Source organism: Spermophilus citellus (genome assembly GCF_964194105.1).
Source record: "Spermophilus citellus genome assembly, chromosome: 8".
NCBI lineage: Eukaryota > Metazoa > Chordata > Mammalia > Rodentia > Sciuridae > Spermophilus > Spermophilus citellus.
The window spans coordinates 149,299,975-149,314,042 of NC_138189.1; the positions used below are offsets into that span (position 1 = coordinate 149,299,975).

Consider the following 14,068-nt stretch of genomic DNA (forward strand, 5'->3'; position numbering starts at 1 on the left):
AACATTTAAATACTTTCAATCCCTTGCACGGACTGTACAAAGAACCTTCCCTGGTTATTATCATTCTCCTACATCTGCTGGTTCTCCACCTGTTTCCATCTGTCCCCTACCTATCCTCCATTTCCCATCTGTTCTATAGTCTTTTTTCTTCTATTCCCATTGGGAAGGATCCTACAGATGGGATGCTCTGTTATTCCAAATAGTTCAGTGTGTATTTCCTGCTCATCCATAATATAGTGAATATGTTCCTCAAAATTAGAAAAATCACCACGGATGTGAGATGACTGTACGATTCACAAACCCCATTCGGATTTCCACGATGATCTCAACAGTGTACTTTGTGTTGTAACAGGAGGAGGAGGAGGAAAGAAGAACACGCCAAAGACAAGATCAAAACTTTTCTTTTGCTCCTTTCCCTTCTGCTCCTAGAGCCAGGTCAGGACCAAAGGTTCCACTTAATAACCGAGGCTCTTTATTTCTTCAATCTGGAGCACCTCACTTTTCTTTGCTTTTACATATTTTAGAAGTACACAAGCAAATTTTGTAGAATTTTGTATTTGGTAGAATTTCTCCCAGTACAGATTTATTTCCTTGCGTATATATGTTTTTGGCAGGACCTCATAGAAGTGGTCTTTTCTTCATCACGCGTGACGTTAGGAAACACAGAACTTCAATTTGTGCCAGCACTGGCCATGTTAACCTGGTGTTCTACTTTATAGTTAATCATTTTGCCTTATCAAACTTTCATCCACTAGTTTTAGCATCTTTTGAAGGATTGAATCAATTATTATAATATGGTGGTTGTACTCCATTGCTGTACAAAAATACCTGACATCATCAATTTTACAGGGAGAAAAAGGTCACTTGGGCCTGTGGTTTCAACACATAGCTGCTTGGCCCCGCGCTGTTGGGCCTTGGTGAGGGAGCACACCACGGATGGGTGGGCGTGTAGGTAAGTGCTTGGGGCAGCCAGGGAGCGGAGAGGGGGCAGGAGGCAGGTGTCTCGCAGCCCCTCCAGGGCTCATTCCTGCCAGACCTCCCTCCTCGGGGTTTTCACCACCCACCAACAGGCCCTGCCAAGGACCAAACCTTCTCACACCGGGGCCTTCCAGGGGACATTTATGGTACAAACTCTAGCAAAGCCGAATGGTGGTTTCCTGTCCCTTCTGTAATCACAGCTGGCCTGCCCCCTTCCTCCTGATCATGGCTCGGATGTGACGTGTCCCCCAGGAGCTCCGTGTTGGGACATGGTATCCAGGCAGCAATGCTCAGAAGTGAAATGATCAGTGATGAGGCTGTAACTGCCTGGTGGATGCATCCACTGGATGAGTGGACAATTGAAAGGACCCCAGGGAGGTGACCACAGGTGGGTAGGGTGTGGCTGCAGGAAGTAGGTCAGGGGGCTGTGCCCTGGGGGTTAAACTTTATTCCTGGCCTCACCTCAGTCTGCCTCTGCTTCCCAGCTGCCGTGTGCTTCTGCTGGGTGCTCTGCCTCAGCTGGGACCAGAGCCGTGGACTGGCCAGCCATGGGCTGGGCCTCTAAGACTGTGGGCTCCAAACGACTTTTCCTCTCGAAGTTGTCCTTGTCAAGAATTCTGGTCACAGCAAAGAAAAGCTGACTGACGCCTGCCTGCCTTTTTTCCTTTCCATCTTCCTTCTCTGTCTTCACGATGTGCTTTGGACTCCTGTTGTAATCAGTGGGTTAAGGTCTCATTACTCACTTTCATACTCAAAAATGTTGCACATCTGACCAATGGAGATGTCTTAAATCTCTGTCCCCAAATCTAATCTCGCCTTGTGTTTAACCCACTCTCTCCCTCCAGTGAGTCCTTTCTTCAAGGATCTTTGGTTCCTTGAGTGGAAGACGAGACTTGGAAGCCAGTCTCTGGGTGCTGGGGTGGGCGCTGCTCGTGTGTCACTGGGTCCCTTCCCTTTCTTCTCGGTGGACGTTGCTAGAAATGTCTGTGAACACACAAGCAGAGGCACTCCTCTAGACATCTGTGTTGAAACCAGGAGTCCTCATAGGTTTCTCCTGTTCTAAGCCAAACATCGTTTTTATTCTGGTTTTCTCCTTTTGTCATGTCTACCTTTCTTCTTGACTGTGAGAGACTTTCTCCCATCATCTCCAAACTGTCCTTTCCCTGCACGTGCTCAGTTTCCAGCACCACACAGCCAGCGCTTCCTCAGGCTGCCCCTGCCCACTGAATCGCCTTCTGTCACATACACGTTCATGTACACTAAGGAATTCCTTTAATTAATGCCATCTGTCTGCACGTTCAGTGGAAAGGCAACTCTGTGTCCTCGATTTCTTGATGAACTTCGACTCCGTTTATCTCTTAGCACCTAGTACCCGGTTCTTTTCTTTTTTAGTTGTAGAAGGACACGATACCTTTATTTTGTGTAGTTTTTATTTTATGTGGTGCTGGGGATCGAACCCCGGGCCTCAGGCATGCTAGGCAAGCACTTGACCACTGAGCCACAACCCCAGCCCCTAGTCCTTCTAGAACTGTCTCTCTCCTGCATATTTACTGTTGGCTGCGCATCACTCTTCCCATGTTCTCTTTAAAAACATGAGCTCATTTGAGGAGACTCAACAGTATTAATGCATTTCCTTGTCTAACGGTCCTTTCTTCCCTGGAGGGAACTGTTCTCCTGCTGGACTTCGGGCTTATTGCACTCTCCAACACAGGACGTTTTGCTACTTTCCTTCAGACCCTCTTTTCTCAGTGGGATGCTTACCTTTGCTCTGGACTGTTGATTGCTCTCTTCCTGTGTCCAGGGTATCTACCTGACTGACAGGTCTTCTCATCTGAGGCTGTTTTACTGTAAAAACCGGGAAACTTTGCTAGTGGTATGGAGTGAAGTCTAATTAAATCAGGTATGAGCATGCTGTATCCTAGGAACCTTGAGTCCTACAGTCACCTGAGTTATAAGGGTCTCCATGGTGACAGGACTGCCTTCTTCTATGGCTTTTATCTCTTCATTGTTGACAACACGTTTTTTTATGGTTATCTTATCTGCTTTTTATATCTGTCCAGCTGATATATAAATGGACAACCCCTGCCCTAACTAATTGCTTTATTGAGGTATATTTTATAGAGAGTAAAACTCACCATTTTTAGGTAAATGGTTATATCCACTTTGACAAGTCGGCTGGTCCTCCAACCACCACCACAGTCGAGACGTAGAACGTTTCTGACCCTCCTGGAGATTCTCGTGCTTGTTTCTGGTTGACCCCTCTACCTCATGGCAACCATGGATTCATTTTTTTGTCATGATAGTTTTGCTTTTTCCAGAATATCTTTTTTTTCCCAGAGGGGGTAAAAAGGCAAATAGCAAATGTATTTTTAGTCAGTATTTTTTAATATACAGACTTTGTGGCAATTTATAAATTTCTATTATAATAATAAATTTGATATTTTCAGCCAAGGAAATAATATGACCAAAAATTCATTCACAAATGAAAAGCAGTGTACTTTGCTTAGGGGTGGTCCACTTTAATGCATAATTTGCTTTTAAAAAAGGTGGTTGTTTGTCAACTGTATAACTTATATATAATTCTGTCTATTAAAACAAGTTCTTTCAGAGAATTCAATTTAATCATCTTGTGCTTTCCTTCAGTGATTTTTCTCCCAACGGTGGTAGAAGTACTTATGATGGACAGAATTTAGTAAACTCTTGACCTGATTGGCCTGCTCAGAGAGATATGTACCACATAGGGTTGACTCTAAGCAAACCTGACTTATAAAGTACACCCAGTTTGGAAAGTAACAGTGGGCTAGTAATCAACAGTACTGAATGTTATTAAAAATTGATAACTTTAGGTATTTTTGTTTGGGATTTATCCAGTTTAGGTACATCCAAAATTTCTTCATAAGCTACACTCATCCTTTTTGCCTAGTGACCAATTTGATCTGAATTCTGACTTTCAGAGCAATCTTCCTTAAAGTGTTCCACAGAACCACAAACTTTGCAGCCACCATCAGCACAGAGTCCTTTGGGATTATCAGGAAAGATTGGGGCAGACGTCGCATTTCCCCACAAACAAAATACTTTGCAAAAGGAAATTCACCAAGGTCTGGGTCTAGTTCGAGCTCTGTGGACCCACATCAATAGTACATTCCAGTGCCTGTACCTTGATTCTCAGACAGCTGGGCCATCTGCAATACCATGGCCAGGTTTTCTACAGTGGAAGCTACCGTTGCTTTTCTTTGCTGCTCGTCATGTTAATTGTCTTCCTTCCCACCCACTGTCTGTCTTTAAGGCAACTGTGGCTTCCTGCCTGCCTTCATGACTGTCGGCTGCTCTCATCTCCCGGGGTGAACCTTCTGTGAGTTCTGGCTTAGGGATCCCATGAGTCCATTCACACCTTCACTTAAGTACTCTTTCCTTTTTGTTCTTTCTATGTTTTGCTTGGGGTGCATCATTTTTAAGGGGCTTCAAGTTGTTTACAATTGGGTAGATTTGGGCTTGTTCCCTCCAAGGACCCCTCCTTCATGTCCTCCCACGATGTTGCAGGTATTATGTGTGGTAGTAATTTGTGCCCAGCTGATCAGGGTTGCACCAGAGGTACCTTATCTATCCCTTTACACACTTTTGTGCGGAAGATCCTGCTAAGGGCAGGAGTGGATGGAGCTATTCAAGAGGAAGACCTCCTTCTCCTGAGTACATGGGAAGGAGGCGGCTCTGGTATCAAGCAGGTGAAGTGGGAGAGCCTGGCTACACTGCCAGCACCTCCACAGCTGTGGCCTGTCCTTGTCCAGCACGGTGGGCAGGCTGCACATCATGATGGTTCAGCTCCACTGAAAGCAGGGACCCAGCAGCCAGGCCATCCACCCTTCAGCACTCCCCACAGAGGTCCAGCCAGGTCTGGGGAAATCAACGAGGTTCCCTATGACACCCAGGGACCTGGGCACTCATCTGGGTGGTGCCATGTGCAACTTCTTACCGCACATGAATCCTCTTTGGTACATTTTTAAACCTCGTTTGTCTTTATTTGGGTTGGTCTGCTTACGGACTCTGTATTCCGCTAATCAACCTATATATCCATTTATTTACAAAGGCAACGTTATTATTTACCTTTGTAATGAGTCTTGAAATCAAGTAGTATAAATCCATTGACTTTGTTTTCCTGTTAAAGTTGTGAAATTCTTAAGCTTATTATTAACATATTTTGTATGTTATGGTTTAGATGTTAGCTGTCCCCCCAAAAGCCCATGAGCAAGACAATGCAAGAAGGTTTAGGGGGAAATGACTGGGTAGGAGAGCCTTGACCCAGTCACTGAATTCCTCCCTGATAGGAATTAGCTGAGTGGTAACCAGGCCGGTAGGGCGTGGCTGGAGGAGGTGGGTCATTCAGGGCATGCTTTTGGGGTACATATTTTATATCTGGCAAGTGGAGTGTTTTGAGCAGCTTTGCTCCACCACAGTCTTTTGCCACCATATTCTGCCTCTCCTTGAGCCCCGAGGAATGGAGTCAGCCTCCTGTGGACTAAGACCTCTGAAACTATGAGCCCTTAAATAAACTTTTCCTCCTCTAATTAGGCTTTTCAAGTCTTTTGGTCACAGCAGTGAAAAGCTGACTAAAACAGCGTTTATTACGCTATGCTTGCATCTAAGTGTGTTATGTTGACAGTGTAAATGGTACTTTCAAAGGTTATAATTTTAAATGGTTCATTGTTACTGCATATGTATGCATATAATCCATATAGATATGTACTTGAACATACCTATCACACACGTACACATACATATACAGTTACTATTTGCATACTTACCTGGATCTACAGTCTTGCTAAATGTACTCATTATGTATAGTAGCAGTTTTTTTTTGTAAACTCTTAAGATATTCTGCATGGGCAACCATATTCTTTTTATTTTAACCATATACACATATTTATTAGCTCTCTCTTCAGAGTGAATCATATCCACATCAGCAAAGTCGGTGACAAGGTCAAGAAATCCTCAAATTGATTTTGCCATTAAGAGACAAGCGTAGAATAATTACGTTATTAAAGATGTTAAACATATCTGTTGTTTCTTAATTCTGGTGATATTCATGCATTCTAAGAGTGGAGAAAACTTTATTTCTTCCTTTTTCTATGTAGCCTTTGGTGTTAGCTTTTCATTGCTGTGACAGAAAACCCGAGAACAACAACTTAACGGAGGTAAGATTCATCCTGGCTCCTGGTCCCAGGGGTGTCAGTCCAGAGTTGCTTGTTCCCATTGCTGTGGGCCTGTGATGGGGCAGAGCGCCACGGTAGGAGGGTGTGCAGGACAGAGCTGCTCACCTCATGCAGACAGGAAGCAGAGCCAGAGAGAAGGGGGAGAGGAGTGGTCCAGGGCCAAGATACAGTCCCCAAGAGTGTGCCCCAAGGACCACTCCTTCAAGTAGACTCCACCTCCTCCTGTTTCCACCACTTGCTGACAGTCCATTCAGCCAGGACTCCCTCAGTGGATTAACCCCTATAGGGTCAGAGCCCTCCTGATTCACTCATTTCCAAGGCCCTGCCTCTGAACATTGGTACAAACCTTCAACACAAGAGTCTTTGGGAACATTCCAGATCCAAACCATAGCACTTCTAAAAATCTCTTTCAAATCCTATTGTTACAGCTAATAATTACACTATGATGTTGATGAGGGATGGTAGGAAGGCATTCTTGTATTTATTTTAAAGAGAAAGATTGTTTTCCCCTTAAGTATAATGTTATCTTAGGTTTTATGCAAATGTTATTTATCAGGTCAGGGAAGTTCTCTTTTGTTTCTAGTTCTCTTAGATTTTTTTTTTTTATCATGGATTAATAATGTATTTTCCAAAAAGAATGCTTTTCTTTTTTCGCCTCTGTCATGATTATTTTTTCTTCTATGATATTTTTATTTGACACATGACAGATTTTCAAATGTTGGCTCAGTCTTGCATTCCCAGTACAAAGTCTGTGTGGTCATGATGTGTTGTTATTTTTATGTTGCTGAATTTGATTTGCTAGTATTTTCATGATCACGATGGATAATTGTCAGTAATTTTATTGTAAATTCTTTGTTGGGTTTTGGTCAGGATGATATTACCTTTCATATAAGATAAAAAGTCTTTTTCTAGAAGAATCTCAGTGGAATTGCTATTATTTCTTCCTTGAGTGTTTGATAGACTTTGCTAGGTAAGCCCTCTGGGCCTAGGGCATTTGATCTCTCTTGGCTATGAACCATATGACAAATAGCAAAGCTCAAAGAAGTTTAGAGAATCCCCCACCTTTCCCTACATCCCAGCTGGTCAGGAATTTTGCTTGGATACCCTGTGCTTCCATCTCCTGGGCTCTGAGATACTATTTATATAACTTTCTCAAATTATCTTTTAGCCGTTTCATTGGTTGTGCCTGGCAACTGGGTACCTGCAGTTTTCTGCTTACTATCTAGTACTTCTAAATTCAAGGTGGCTCTGTCAATTTGTGAGGTCAAGCAAATTGCTCACAAAGACAAGTTAATTGTAATGGAGAAGGTTTTAGTGGCTGGACTTTGGTTGGTTCCCTTTCAGTGTGCCACCTCATGGTCTAAGAGCTACCTGATATGAATTAAGCATTTGCTTCTCTTTGCTTGAATTATGTCTAGATTTTGAGGACATTTAAGTATTTAACTTTAAAAAGCTGCATTTTAAAATTATACCTACACTTGACTTTTAAGTGAAACGTACTATGTGTATATTAGCTGATATAGCCAATTTTCCAAAGAAGTTAAACTCTCAGGAGAGATAATTAGGAGACCAAGTTCACTTGGATGAAACTCAAACATTTGAATCTTTAATGATTAAAAAAGGTCTTTTAAGACCCTTTTTCACCAGGCCTGCTGGTGCACGCCTGTAATCCCAGTGGCTCTGGAGGCTGAGGCAGAAGGATCACAAGTTCAAAGTCAGCTTCAGCAATGTAGGGAGGCCCTACACACCTTAGCAATACCCCATTACAAAATAAAAAGGCCTGGGATGTGGCTCCGTGGCTGAGCACTCCTGGGTTCAATCCTTGGTACAAAAAAAAAAAATCGTGCACAGGTTGCTCTGGGGGTTGGAGATGCAGTGGGCATAACTAATTGCACCAAGTGGCAGCATAAGGGCCCCGTGGCACTGAGTGGATGTTAATAAACTATACCTTTAGCTCACTCAGCCTCCACCTGAGGTTGGCTTTGAACAAACTGCGGGCCTCCTGGTGAAAGCGTGGCATGGCCCCTCCTTGAACTCTTGGTTTTTTCCTTCATTGTTAGAGGAAAAGCATGCGCTAATGTTGTTTTTATGGCTTGCTCCAAGTGTTATCTTCCTGTCTTCTCTGAAGGTGAGGTAGGGGCGTTTGGTAGGATACATAAAGAAGCGGTAACTCCATCAAATCTAAAGTGCCAGGTGGTGATCCTTAACTCAGAGTCGTTTGAAAAACGAATGAGTCTCTTTCATCAGCGTGAGTTTTCAATACAATCCTTGATGGTATATGTTGGAGGACAGTAAGGACACTTGGAAGAATGGGAGGGTAAGAGTTGGGTCTGAGGAGGGAAAGCTTGGGGCTACACATGAGAACACTGTCCCTGTCCTGGTCAGTCACCAACGCCCCTGTGACAGGGGCTTGGTCTTCTTCAGTTCCTAACCCCACGTTCAAGGAAGGTAAGGAGGGACGCCCTTAACGTCACAAAGGTAGTTTTAATGGTTTTTACAGTATGTCAAGTATTATTAGCTGACCGGGTCTCAGCATCAGGGAGTCAATGACCACGAGGAGTAACAACAACACAGTGTGGATGATTCTATATGGTTTTCAGTGGAACCGGTTGAACTCCCTGCTCCCACATATGTACTGAGAAGCTTGGGGACTTGGACAGCAGTGCTCTGCTGAGTGACAGGGAGGGGTGAGAAGCATTCTAGGTCTCTTACCCATGGCCTGTATCCCAGTCGCAGAAGGGCAAGAAGACCCATTTCTTTATCATTTGTAGCCAGATAAAATGAGGCCAAGTGGGAGAATCTGTGTCTTCCCCCAGGGTTCCTTGAGGCCTCTGGTGATGGCTCTGTGATGCTGGGTGTCCTAGATTTCCTTATGAATGTACCTGCCCTGACCATACCTTGAGCAAAACTCAAGTGGTATAGTAAGAGGAGTGTACTTTAGAATACTTGAAAAAAACATTAACCCTCCTGTATTAGTGGTAAATTATATAGGGATACCATATCACTGCTGAGCACCTAAAAATATGTAAGATAAAGTGGGGCCATTGACGGTATTTCCACCAAATGACCCTGGGCAAGTCTCCTATAAACTTTTCGCCTCACTTTTCTCCTGTGTTTGGATTTCCTGATCGCCATGGTCCCCTAGGATCTGAACACGCTGGGACTCTGGCCTGTTAAGAACCCAGCTTTGGAAGGCCTGGGGGTTGGAGATGAGCACATGGAGACATGACCTGGTGCTGGGAATAAGTCTGAGGACTCGAGTGGAGATGCAGTGTACATTAAAGGCCTGACTTTTTGGCTGTTTTGTTGGTAATGGAAGAGAGTCTTACAAGTAGGAATTTTCTTTGCTAGATCACAGTATGTATGTCTCAAAAACTCAGTCCTGTTTTGAAGATGTATATTCTGGTGAAGAGAGAAAGTCACAGGAGTACATGTTTGGCTCCAGAGGAAATGTGAAAGGAAAAGTTATCCAAGGTCAAGTCACCTCCCCACATAGTACAGGAGGAGAGAACGCAGAGGGGATTCCAACTAAGCTGTAGAAGACAAAAGCATGAAGCCACATTCCTGGATTAGAATGCATCAGGGAAATGAAGAAGCACAGTCTCTCTCTCTCTCTTTTTTTAATAGATTCACTTGACAGTGTTTGGGGTCCTTGCTGGAGGTCATTCTTGATCATACTAATTTAGACATCTGAGTCTCTCTGGAAAACCTGATAGAATTTTCCTTCCAGGTGTTCCTTTGTAACAGGAAGCTAGGATTCTTTTTGGAAAAAATCTATCCGAAAGGGAGAAGTTAGCCAGATGAGCTGACCACACCGCAGTCTCAGTCATGAGGGATGGAGTTCCTTAATGTTTGTCTTGGTACCTGTGTCAGAGATATGTTCCTAAATGCAGAATAAAAATGCATACTTACGTTTACCAAAATTAATCATGTCATGAATGTTCAGTGCAGCCCTGAGGGGTTGCATCAGATGAGATGCTACATCCCAGGGCAGGAGATACATTCTCCCTGAACTAGCCTTGACTAGAGCGTGACCCCTGTCTACCAGGGCTTCTTGGGGTGTGGCAGCCGTGAGCAGAGAAATGTAGCAGTGTGGAAGGTGGAAGAGGTGGCGAGCAAGCACAGAGGTTCCGAGGAGAGTGGGAAGCTGGTGAGGGCCAGGGTGTCAGTCTAGATGATTGACAACGTTGGGGTGCCCTGAGGATGATGCTGGTCTAAGGACATTGAGTGAAGAGAGTGTCTCAACACAACCACCGAAGATATCTAGCTACAAAGAAACATAATAAACTATGAACCAGAAAGTCCTGGGAAAAACGTGTATTAACAAATGACAAAGGCTACAGGCACGAGGGAGCACAATCCTAAACAAGAGGAGCATTGCATCTGGACATTTTATCACATCAGTGTGACAGTTCCTTCTTAAGAAGGAAGACTGCGGGTCATGGCACTGAAGGACAGATATTAGGTTCTAAACATAAGTGATTTAAGAAGCAACATTGTACTGTGATACCAGAAAGGGCAGCAGCTGACAAGGAACTCCTAAGCCTCAAGAACTGTGCTAAAAGCTTGAAAGCATTATTTCATGTAACCCTTTCATCAAACTATGTGCCCTAAGCACAGCTACTAAATGTCAGAGTTAGGTTTGAACCCAAGTTGTTCTGACCCAAAGCCAATGTTCCCTTCTCCTCCCCTGGAGAAAGAATGTGGGATCACGTTGACGTTCCAGTCAAAGGCTGAAGATAAAAGTGCAGCAGCAGCAGGCGTTTCAGTTCAGAAACGAGCCGCGCAGTCCTGCCGGGGCAAGCGGGGTGCTGCTGGCTCGGGCGCCCCTGTTTCTGAGGCTGGAAGTACTACTGAGGATTGTGTAAACATTCTTCTGCCTGCTGTTTTCATTGACATATGGGAGAGAGGTGAAATAACCAGCGAAATACAGCCAAGAGTTTGAATCAAATTTACTTTTTAAAAGGAAAAAGGATGTGAAGCTCCAGGGCCGTGGCATCATCAAACAGTATTGCCCGTCCTTTCAAGGGATCTGGTTCTAGAGAGAACCGGGGAGCAGACGGGGAAACCTCAGTGTGCAGATGGGTGCTCCAGGGCGAAGAGGTGCAGATGGGTGCTCCAGGGCGAAGAGGTGCAGATGGGTGCTCCAGGGCGAAGAGGTGCAGATGGGTGCTCCAGGGCGAAGAGGTGCAGATGGGTGCTCCAGGGCTAAGAGGTGCAGATGGGTGCTCCAGGGCTATGAGGTGCAGATGGGTGCTCCAGGGCTAAGAGGTGCAGATGGGTGCTCCAGGGCTAAGAGGTGCAGATGGGTGCTCCAGGGCTAAGAGGTGTAGATGGGTGCTCCAAGGGCTAAGAGGTGCAGATGGGTGCTCCAGGGCTAAGAGGTGCAGATGGGTGCTCCAGGGCTAAGAGGTGCAGATGGGTGCTCCAGGGCTAAGAGGTGCAGATGGGTGCTCCAGGGCTAAGAGGTGCAGATGGGTGCTCCAGGGCTAAGAGGTGCAGATGGGTGCTCCAGGGCTAAGAGGTGCAGATGGGTGCTCCCAGGGCTAAGAGGTGCAGATGGGTGCTCCCAGGGCTAAGAGGTGCAGATGGGTGCTCCCAGGGCTAAGAGGTGCAGATGGTTGCTCCCAGGGCTAAGAGGTGCAGATGGGTGCTCCAGGGCTAAGAGGTGCAGATGGGTGCTCCAGGGCTAAGAGGTGCAGATGGGTGCTCCAGGGCTAAGAGGTGCAGATGGGTGCTCCAGGGCTAAGAGGTGCAGATGGGTGCTCCAGGGCTAAGAGGTGCAGATGGGTGCTCCAGGGCTAAGAGGTGCAGATGGGTGCTCCAGGGCTAAGAGGTGCAGATGGGTGCTCCAGGGCTAAGAGGTGCAGATGGGTGCTCCAGGCCTAAGAGGTGCAGATGGGTGCTCCAAGGGCTAAGAGGTGCAGATGGGTGCTCCAAGGGCTAAGAGGTGCAGATGGGTACTCCAGGGCTATGAGGTGCAGATGGGTGTTCCAGGGCTAAGAGGTGCAGATGGATGCTCCAGGGCTAAGAGGTGCAGATGGGTGCTCCAGGGCTAAGAGGTGCAGATGGGTGCTCCAAGGGCTAAGAGGTGCAGATGGGTGCTCCAAGGGCTAAGAGGTGCAGATGGGTGCTCCAAGGGCTAAGAGGTGCAGATGGGTGCTCCAGGGCTAAGAGGTGCAGATGGGTGCTCCAGGGCTAAGAGGTGCAGATGGGTGCTCCAGGGCTAAGAGGTGCAGATGGGTGCTCCAGGGCTAAGAGGTGCAGATGGGTGCTCCAGGGCTACGAGGTGCAGATGGGTGCTCCAGGGCTACGAGGTGCAGATGGGTGCTCCAGGGCTACGAGGTGCAGATGGGTGCTCCAGGGCTACGAGGTGCAGATGGGTGCTCCAGGGCTACGAGGTGCAGATGGGTGCTCCAGGGCGAAGAGGTGCAGATGGGTGCTCCAAGGGCGAAGAGGTGCAGATGGGTGCTCCAAGGGCGAAGAGGTGCAGATGGGTGCTCCAAGGGCGAAGAGGTGCAGATGGGTGCTCCAAGGGCGAAGAGGTGCAGATGGGTGCTCCAAGGGCGAAGAGGTGCAGATGGGTGCTCCAGGGCTAAGAGTCACATTTGAGGTATATGCCGATGAAAAGGCCTAGTGGATATTTGTGTATAAGAAATCATGATGTACCTAATTATCTGAAGAAAACACAAACCTTGTAATGTAAATCAGTTATATCACAATTGGGTAAATTGACAATTTGATTGAAGAATTCATATAGAAATGCAAGGAGTTAAGTAGAGTTAAAAATATCAGAGAAATGCTTGAGATCTGTCCTATCAGGTAACTGAGCATTGTGATAATGATGCTAGGGTTGATTTGTAACCCTGCAGAACAGACCAGAGGGCCTGAGCAGACCCGGCTTGGAGCCCGCACAGCTGGTGATGCCCAACTGGGAAAAGGAGTCTTCATTAAGGGCTGCTGGGTTGACTGCTGTGGCGTGATGCAGTTGACCCCTGCATCACATCAGATACCCAAATCAATTCCATGTCAAAAAACTCATTTCCCAGCAGGCTAGAAGGCCCACCTCCTCCTCATGACCACTCTGGCCTCCTCAGAAGTAACTACTGCGCTCTTTCTCTTTATCCGTGAGTAGTGACCCAGGGAGATCACTATGTGATGCTTCATTGATATTTAAGATGATGATTTTCACACTCGTAGTACTGTTATGTTCTAATAAGATTTTTAATTATAAAGGGCCCTAACAAATACCTAAATAACTATGACAAATTCCCATGATTACAGGAAGGGGTGAAAAGAATTAAAAGAAAGAGCTGGTGTTATTCTGTCATTCTCTAGGCACTTGACTCACCTACCAGTAAAAATTAAAATAAAAGATGCACACAGTTGGGCATGGTGGTGCAGGCAGGTAATCCCAGGAACTTGGGAGGCTGAGGCAGGAGGACTGCAAGTTTGAGGGTAACTTGGGCAATTTAGCAAGACCCTGTCTCAAAGAAAAAGGACCCGGGATGTGGAAAATGGGGTGATGCAGGCTCGCTTGGTAGAGCTTCCCTGGGCTCAATTCCCTGGTAATGCTAAAAGCAGGAAGAGTGGTCCTCATGCAGGGTGAGTTCCATCAGATGGTGATAATTGTGATTGTGATAATCGTGGGGAAGAGGAGCGAGCTCTAAGTAGAGCACCTGCCCATGACGCTTTCAGAGGGTGTCGGAGGGACGGGCAGGACAAGGCTAGAACGGGAGACTGTGCAGGGTCCCCTTTCAGGCAGGGGGCTTCGGTGGGTGACAATGTGATAATGCCTGGGACACACCAGCAGAGTAGACTACAGTCTCTGAACAGCTCTTCGGCCTCTGAAGAGAAGTTGTAATTTATAAGACACTGGCCCA

At 46.0% G+C, this 14,068-nt stretch overlaps 1 pseudogene across 1 annotated transcript; it reads right to left on the reverse strand.

Annotated features, from left to right (window-relative positions):
• Window positions 1-3,897: 3,897 nt before the first annotated feature.
• Window positions 3,898-5,808, reverse strand: LOC308654274 (zinc finger CCHC domain-containing protein 9-like; annotated as a pseudogene). Its single transcript has 2 exons — window positions 5,778-5,808; window positions 3,898-4,548 (listed from the first exon to the last, which is right to left on the reverse strand). The product of its transcript is annotated as a zinc finger CCHC domain-containing protein 9-like (transcript).
• Between the last annotated feature and the right edge of the window lie 8,260 nt (window positions 5,809-14,068).